The sequence below is a fragment of the Psittacula echo genome (genome assembly GCF_963264785.1).
Source record: "Psittacula echo genome assembly, chromosome: 2".
Lineage (NCBI taxonomy): Eukaryota > Metazoa > Chordata > Aves > Psittaciformes > Psittacidae > Psittacula > Psittacula echo.
In genome coordinates, this window is record NC_137737.1 from 102,524,231 (window position 1) to 102,534,113 (window position 9,883).

The window sequence follows — 9,883 nt, forward strand, 5'->3', positions numbered from 1 at the left end:
ATTGCTGTAACCAACGAAAACAATTTTGACAATATTGTGTTGAATGCTCTGTTGAACTCTTAACTTGTGAAGGTTTTACAATCTGCCTAGGCAGTGTACGTTTTCCTGAAACAATTATTTCTCTGATTTCTTTTTAACAATTTTAAAAGATTGGTGATACTATCCTTGTATCAATTTACTGACATGAAATACCATTTAGAAGCTGATATGAACTTTCCTTTTGCTAGCAAATTTTCTTCTGCTTATACACCAATAAATAGAAATGTTTGCAGTTGTTTAGAATGGTTAAATAGACTAGAAGCATTTTACATAAAGCATTTTTTAATGGAGTATTTCGGCTTTTAAGAATAGGACCTGAAAGATCTAGGTGGTGCTTTGAAGGAGAGCAAGGAAACCTCTAAGACAATTACTTACAAAAGGAATAGTATTGCTTTATAGCTTGGTTACAAGGCTGGTGTAGTCTTCAGCTGAGTTAATGACTAAAATGGTGGCTGGTTTTAGACTGGCTCAAGAGATTGAGTAAGCACTAACTCATGAAGGGGATGAAAGTGCATTGACAGGAGAAATGGGAATGGAAGAAGGGAAAGGAGGGGGGGCACGTGTTCTCTTATCTGTGTCTTATGTCTTGATGTAGATGAACTACATTTAACATTTGCATAACTAGTGTGAGTTTTAAGACCTTCCAAATGAAGTCTTATATCCTCCATTTACTTTAGAGAGAGAAGTTTGCCTGACAAAGAGCAAGTAGCATTACTACCCAATCAAGGTTACTACTTATGGATGGATTTGCCATTCTCTTCAGAAACATACTCTCCAAGTCACTCAAAATAACATATTTTATGTTCATCATTTATTTGAAACAAATACCAAAACCCAACTCACTTTCATCTTAGATTGCTACACTGCTTTAAAGAAATGGTATCTCGGAGTGTGTTTAAATTCTTGCAATGGTGGCAACTTGTAGTCCTAATGCTATCAGGAATTGGAGATCTAATCAACAATGTAGGATTTGTATTTTCATTTTAAAGAAGTGTGGGGTTTTTTTTGTTTTGTTTTGTTTGTTTGTTTGTTTTTGAAGTAAACTATAATAAATAATACTGCAAGAGTTGCTGTAATTTTATTCTTTTTTCCTGAATAGTGAATGTTGACTCTTAATTCAAAGCAGACAATGTATTGTTCATAGACTGGGGGCAAGAAGGGAGAGGAGGGTGGAAATTGAAGTGACTCAAAAGAAAAGAAAAAGACTTTGGGACTTCAGTCCCTAAGCTTTTAATCCCCTCCCAAAGTAGTGTGGTTTTTTTTTTTTCTCATTGAGTCATTTTGACTTAGGGTTGACTGTAACTTTTTACTTAATCTTTTTTCTTAGTATGCTTCTCTCAAAAAATTTGAGTGTTCTGACAGTACACTGTACATTAGCAAACTGGTGTTGTGGATGGCCACTGGCTAATTTTATTTCCTCTTCACTTCTGTAAATGTCTTTTTCAATTTTACCTTTGCACACTGGGCCAGTTGAGCTGCTTCTACTTTGCACTTCTTGCAGGATACTACTTAGAAGCTATCAAAGTATCACTGTAGTTTTTTAAGACATTTTTGGAGATTCTTTTCATCAACAAACATTTAAATCAAGTTGTAGAATAACTTTCATGTTCCTAAACAGAACATTTGTTAGAGCAGGAGGAATTACATAAAAAAAGGTGGCCCTATGGTAGAATGCATTTCAAGTAGAAGGTGTGTAGATGGTCTGTATAGAAACATAAAGTGTCTAGGAACAGAATTCTCCCTTGAAGTAAGAGGTCTCCTTTTATATAAGGTAAAAGAAAGCTAAGACTACCTTTTTTTCAGTCACTACAAAAATTTAATGTAAGCATATTTCCTGCAAAGTTGGAAGAAGTACTTGTTGGCCCAGACAAGTGTTTGACAATGCATTAGTTGCTTCTGAGCTGGAGAAGCAGATTAATTGCCTTCAGCAGATTTGTCATTTAATAGCTGTGTCCAAGTCTTGGTGGAGAAAATAATTATAAATTATGCTGTGCCATCATGCAAAATTATGCTTCATGCAAATAAAAATCACTTGAGAATTGGGTTAAACCTTGACATGGTGAGACTATGGTGCATATCTTCCTCTTTCTCTTCCTCATCTTTCAAAATTAAATACTTTAAAAAAAACCCAAACATGCAGAAGGAATTAATATTCTTCATGGCTCATTTATGAAGTCCCAAAATGCTTCAGTCACATCCCAAATGCCACAGGTTGCAAGAGATAATGCAATATACTGGGGCGTTAACTTTTTAAGATGTATCTGATCCTACTGTCAAGTAGGAAGTATCAAAAGGCTTTCAGAGTGGGTTGAAGGAGAAGAGGAAGTATTTTCTAAAAAAGTAAAAGTGTTGGTCAGTGTCAAGTCCCTCTGAGAGGCAGATGTAGCAGCATATGAAAAGTACTCTTTGGAATGGATCTTGGAAGTAGCTGGGAGCTTCGTGTCATGATTTAAAATGATTTAAAATGGAAGGATTTCTAGTAGAGGGAGAGTAAGTAATACTTGATTTTTAGAACAGGATTTAAGTGCAGATACAAATCTTGACCTGAATGAAGTATTTCTATTTTTACTCTTTGCATCATGCGCTGTTATAATTTAAGTGGTCTGTCTTAAGGAGGAAAGCTGTCAGTGCGTTCATGTGATTTGTGTTGGGTTTTTGTTTCCAGAGAGCACCTGGAATTCAAGCATAATGCAGAAGCAAGGGGTACTTTCAGTGGGCTGTAACTGTGTCAGCTTCAGTTGTCTGAAATCTAAATGCTAAGACATACCAGCTATAAGACCTTGAGTTGCTCACTTAGCTTTACAGAAGCTCAAGCCATGTATGGGAAATTAATCAAACACAGGTGTTGTGCGTTAGCTAATGGAGAATTATTATTTATGGCTTAAACAATTCCAAGAAAGAACCTATGTGCCTTCTTTTAGTTTTGTAAATAATGGTTAGGAGATGGGACGGATTTTTCATTGTGACATCCTTAACTGTTGCATCCAAAATGTGTTATCTTGGCTAGAAACGTGCAGCAAGGCTCATAGGGGAAGGAAGTTTGCAATGAGGGCTAAAGGCACGATGATCTTAAAGTAAGACTATTCTTCATGTTAAGGTGCTATGGAGTCTGGGAAAGTTATAAAGGAAATGCATAATAAAATGAAGCTTGTAATGTTCACATTCAAATAATATGCTACTCTATCACACCAGTCTTCTTAAAAGAGTGTTAATAGGCCTGAGGTTGTATGAGGATGTGATGCACTATGACGGTAAGAAACAGTGAAATATTTCCATAGCACTGGCAGTTCTTTTCCCTTTAAAAGGAGAAATGCCACAGTGCAGATCCTTGGTGTGAACGAGCACTGCTGAGCTCCAACACCAGTTTCTTTTCCCAAGTCATTTTGCAGAAGGAGAAACTTGGCTGCACAGAGGAAGATCTCTGGTGAGTAGTGCCTTTGGGAGCATCTGTTGCACAAGCGTGGGTTAGCCCCAGTGGCTTTCGGAAAGAGTTGGAAGTTGGACGCAACATGAGGCTGAAAAGTGGCAGATGCAGAGACTTCAGGAGCCTCAGCTTTGACATGCAGGAAGTGTACTGCTGTGCAGAGTTTTAATGACTGTCTGAAGACACAGCGCAAAAGACTGTTTCTAAACATTTAAAAAAGTCATCATTGCATTGCCGTGATGACGTATCATGAGGTGAGAATGAATACATGAGGTATAGAGGTGAGCAGACACAAAAGCCTGTAGGGTGTTTTCTCTGCTCAGGCCCATGCATGCTCATTTGAAGCTAGGACAAGGCCATACCATTTTGGGGACAGCAAGTTCATGATCATAGATGTCTGTACCTCTTGGTCTTTGGGCAGTGAACTTGCCCTGTCATGTTTAAATTAGAGTGTAGACATGCCATAGAGCATTAAGTTCAGTTTCTGGCCATTTTCCTTTGACGTGGAGTGCAGTTTTAGGCAAGTTACTTAGGCCATAGTTTCATTATACTGCACCTTTAATGACAGTGCTGGCTTAAATAGTTTCTATCCTCATGCCTTTGTACGCTGCCCTTCAAGTTATGGCCACACATGCTTTTGGAAAAGCAGTGCTCTAAGTAGATAAATTAAATGATCCAGGGGAATACAGTTCTGGACAGAAAAGCATGCCAGGGTGTGAGAGAGCAACAAGGGTCTGGAGGCAGCAGCAGATTGGGAAATTTTTAGGACTGTTTAATGACAAGATGGCTGTGCTGACTGAAGTATTTATTTTGTGCTTTGCTTGCTTCCTCCAGAAAACAAAGGTGATTTGGCCAAGTCCTTACATTGAAGAAACTGTGGGTTCCTATCCCATAATCCCGCTTTCAGCAGTACAAGTCTTGTTTGTAATGTATCTTAACCTGTCCTTGCTGCAAGACAGTTAACATTGAAATGGAAAATCTGAAGTCTTGTCACTTTAAGCAAAATGTATCTTGCACAGGATAGAACTAGGTGAGAGTGGGAAGGATGCACTTCTCAGAGTGTAACTGTGGGCAGTCACTGTCATAGTGATAGGATGACTCACTGGGCTATACATTTGTAGATAAATTCTGCTGTGAAGTTCTGAATGTACATTTGAAGCCACAGAGTGCTTGGAGTCTGAGTCCAGATTCAGCAATCCTTTTCATGTGTGCATGACTGCCTATGCAAATAACTAAGAGCAATGGGACCTACGTTATAGGAAGGGTCAGGGTTTTCAGACTTGCATTTTGGGAGAGGAATTTGTTTCATATATAAAGATAACTACATGAATTTTAGACTAAACTGCCTGGCATGCAGCAATTGCAATTTTTGTTGGTAGGGTTTTCTGCACGAGAATCTTAAGAGCTTTATGAGACAGACAGATTTGAGAACTGTTGCAAAAGAAGGTCAAATTAAAATCTCAAGTGTCTCCAATGCTTTATTTTGGAAGCACTTTTCGAAGTTATATGAGAACATTGTGTCTATAACCTTGGAGAAACAGTACCAAATGCTATATATATTATGTTTCTAATAATTTGACTGAAAAGTACAACACATCTTTAACCAGCAGTGGCCAGAGAAGTATGCTGACGACTACTGGCAGCCCTGGCCACTCCTTTTGGCTGAAAAGACTGCTTTCTTCAACCGCTTGGTCACTTGCTATTATGTCTATTAATTCATTCTGTTTTGTTTCCCGTTTTGTTTCCCATTTTGTTTCCTTTTCCTCTAATCTTCATTGTCTCTTTTCTTTTTGTATTGTATCCTCAAACTCTTTTACTACCTTGGTTTCTCCTGCCCTTTTCCAAGCTTTTTTCGAATCTCCTTTCTTTCCCTTGCTATATGTTAGCAGTGAGAAATATAGAGGAAATATCAGATAATGATGAAACAATCTGTAACTAAAAATCTTCAGGTTACTGCATGACCTCTCATGATGTTTCATAATGATGTTATTTCCTTAGTGGCCCAGCATGTTCAGTATTCTGGTATCTTACATAGGTTTCTTCATTAATTTTGGCTGGATGAGTTGAAATTAATAGGCTATTTTATTATTAAAAATAAGGGAAATGTTTGTTACAGGTAACTTGAAGAACTGAAATTAACAGATTTATATGCAGATCATAAAATGTCTTGTCTTTGAGCCTTCCTCTTGGGAGTTGTCACATTTCACTCCCGTATCCAGAAAATAGGAGAATTTCAGATTTGCCTCTTTTGAATTTTTACTACAGTTAGTGAAGTATTTAAGTCTTCCTTTCAGTGAAGACCACACAGATAAGCATTTGCAGATTAATTTTGTTCAGACCTCAGATGATAAACATGGTCTTGCGAAGCCTTTCCCTCTAGCCAGTTACTAATTTCTGTGATAAAATACTCTAGATACAAATTTATCTGCTACTTGTGTTGTTCATATAGTTAATATTTGGATCAGCAGTTGATGTCTAGTTAATTAGAAAATGAATGCAGAGCATATAGTTTTCAGATTGAAATGCTAATGATTTTTTTTTCTGAGGGCTTTTCTTTTCTCCTTGTCTTGTATTTTTATAGTTTTGAGTGAAATCTAAAGAAAGCAGATAAGAATGTGATCTAGTAATGAATAATTTTTATGCAATGGCACAGTGTCTGTGGAAAACACAGTGGTTCCTGCTGAAGAGCAGTTGATACATTTGTTCTCTTGGCAAAACTATTTTAACTGAGCATATGTAATGCTCTTAGTTTTTCCAAAATGTCATAATGGTGCTTTAATACTTATTTAGCCAAGATATATTCATGGAGGCATCTTTCTCCTTCACCTTCTTTCTTAATGTAAATATCAACATGTAAACAAACGTGCAGCTGATAAGCTGTGTGGGTAGTTCTTATATAAGGAAGAAATTCTTTACTGTTAGGGTGGTGAGGCACTGGAATGGGTTGCTCAGGGAGGTTGTGAATGCTCCATCCTTGGCGATCTTCAAGGCCAGGTTGGACAGAGCCTTAGGTGACGTGGTTTAGTGTGAGGTGTCCCTGCCCATGGCAGGGGGTTTGGAACTAGATGATCTTAAGGTTCTTTCCAACCCTAACTATTCTATGGTTCTATGATCTCATTTTGCCTGTTTTGGACATGACCACTGCTTTTGTATTATTCACAAGAATGATTCCCAATTAGTCCAAATAGTTTATGCTTCAGTAGGACTAGCAGATCTCTATGGATTCTTCAAAGCTTTCTACCAGTGTAGCTTATTACCTTTTTGCAAGGTAATTTTTTTTTTTTTTGTGTGAATTGCTTGTTTTTCAGTGCCATTATGTTAGCAAAATTCTAGTTGTGCAAGATGTAAATTTCTGTGGATTCTACAGAAATGGAGCAGGAAAAATAATGATTCAGGAACTTTGTCTTGTACGATGCAACCCCCAAACATCACAACTTAAAAGTTAATTTGCCCAAGTTTATTAAATTTTAGGCATTAAGACTACTAGTTGGTTTAGTTTCTACCATCTGTGTCTGCTGTAACAAGCTGAAATGTTTGATTTTTATATGATGCTGTTTAGGCTATGCCAGCTCAACTCTCCCAGAAAAAAAAATTGTATTGGTCTGGTCCTGCACCATTATAGCTGAGGTCTGGTAAACTGTGGTTCATTGAAATAGTTGAAGCATGGTCTCTGGAGATGGAAGACTAAGGTAATATGTAACTTCAACAGATGTCAATCTACAGATTGTTCAAAGCAAAACAACCACTCCCTATCAACTCTCTGAAACGCAGCTGTAAGAAACAATTCTAAGGTAATTTACTTCTATCTCATTGCTTTTGCATTCCACTGACTATCAGGTCATTCAGCTCCTCTATGCTGCTCTAGAATAGCTTGCTGAATAATGGTAAATAATTTAAATTTATAATTTTATAGACTCCATGTCTATACACTCACTATGAAATGTGGGCAGTCTAAATACGGAAACAATTGAACTGTTTCCAAAAATGAGAATCCCAATGAGAGACAAAATCTGAAACTTCAAAATAAATTTATCATTAATAAAATAAAATTTCATGCCTAGATCACATAGGTTACTAGGTCCCATAGGTAACAATGATAATATGCTTACTTAATACCTATGTCTTTTCAGTTTCATATATTCACATGAGGGCAATATTAAAGGATTGTTTAATTATCCATTCCTTCTCTTGTGAGATTCAGGGAAAAATCACACTGATGAATAAAAAGATGAAAATAATATAACTGTCAATCATTTGTATAATTCAATTTTTTAATACCATGTGACTCTGGAGGAGGACAGGTTAATAAAGACAATGTAGATTGTCTTCCTTGAAAAATAGGTTAGATACCATGGGTGGTCTGTTCCACAGAAAATTAAATCTCTGTTGTTAACCCTATGTGTTTTTCAAGAAAAAAATAAGACAGTTTTGAACAGTTGCTTGTGAAAACAGACTATGGAATTGGGCTTTCAAGTCTTAATCTCCCAGCAGTGCCTCTCTGTTAATATGATAATATTAGTAAATACCAAGTCTCTGAATCTCTGTGCGTTAATGTAGGATCTTAATTATAAACAGCCTAATCCAGTCCTCCTAGTGCAAGGCCACTGGAGGTCTCTGAAATATAATTACATATTTAGAAAAAAATCAGTGGAAACAAGCACAGTGTTTTTCAAAATAATTGTTTAAAAACTAATGTTTTCAAGTCTTTAGTGTTTTGTCTTTGCAAATGTTCCAACATGTTCCCCACCAGTCAGAAAGTGCTTTGTGACTCACCAGTTACAACCGACTAATACAACCCAGAAGTGGATTATAATGCTTTATATTTGAGAATAATTGGTCCACACAGTTTAAAATTCTAACATACACATTTGAGAGAAAGATGATTGCCAATTAGAAAGCCCTACTACTTAAGAGAGAGATGACATTGCTACAATAAATCATGGGTTTGATTCAGCTCTAAAACAGTTTTGTGCATTCTGTGTTCAACTGTCAGAAGTTTAAGTTGTAATATTAGTTGTCGAGCGAAGTTATCTGCTGCAAACCATTTGTTTGATTTTTATGAACAAGCTTTCTAAAACACTTTTATTACCATCTTGAGGTGTCTTTTGAGTAAGCCAAAATAATACCTTACTGTAGGCAGGTAATGAATGTGCCTACACTTAAAATGGTGAATTTGCTTGAAAATGGCTGCTGTGCTGTGCTCTCCCAACTGGGCTTACAGAATGTTGAGGATGATGCCATTTCCAAATAAAAAAAACCCTAAATCAAAAATCAACTTTTTTTTTTTTTTTTTTTAATTTTTATTCTTATTCTTATCTTGTGTGTTCGACTGCTGTAGATCAATACATTTGTTTTTTTCCGTTGTGGTCCATCCATGAATATGAATATGCTGTTTTTCCTCTATGCTGGAATACTCTTCAGTTGTCTGTCTTCAGGATAGAGGCAGCAAACCAAAGTGGATTATATTTAGATGTCTGTTAGTACCTTTTTCCTCATACAATTCTTCTCATCTGTACTTCATGAATGCATGCATCTCTAGTATGAAGATACTCTATCCCGTTCTAGAATAATTTCTAATGTAGTGTATGATGATATTGTCACATAAATGAATTCTTTACATCATATTTTCTACTGAAATGCAATTTTTAGAGCTGCCTACTAGTGCTTTTAAAATATGCTGCAAGACAATAAAGTGTGAACTACTTTTTATCTATTTGTCCAACAGTACTTTTTAATTCCTTTTCTGAGAACTCAGTAAAGCAGTATGTAAGATCCTTAAGCCAACTTTCTTCACTAAAAAAGAGAATGCTGATGTAAAGGAAGCCAACAGTCTCAGCTGCTTAGGTGTTTGAATGCTGTTCATACAACTTGGTTTATTCCGTATTAAGCTTACAATACATAATTGCTAGATACTTTGGCAGTCTGTATATGATTGTATGTATATGGCAGTCTGTATATGTATGAAAAGACAAAAAACCCTTTTTTTTTCTATTTCCAATGTTTTCTCTTTTAATGTGTGTTTTCTGTGCTAATTTCAGTAACAGGAAAAAGAGAAAAAAAAAAAAAAAAAAAAAAAAACCAGGAGCCCATAAGGCACTTCCTGAGTTTGATTACTCTTAGCCTTTTTCTTTTAAAAATAATAGTACACCAACTAATTAATGGTGGACAAAGAAGTTACTAAAAGAGTCAACTATGTGCCATATGTACCTTACTTGGCTATATTTTTGCATTTCTGATTATAATGAACATTTTTTTATTGCATCATGACATTATCAGACAAGGTGGTTTTACTCCAGTGAAGTTAGACATAGATCCTAGCTTTGAGTACAGTTAACATGAAAATTTTTATAATCATTAAAGTCATGTGGGGGTTTCTGTTTAATGGAAGAGTTTTTATTTTTTGAAAATTGACTGCTTAAT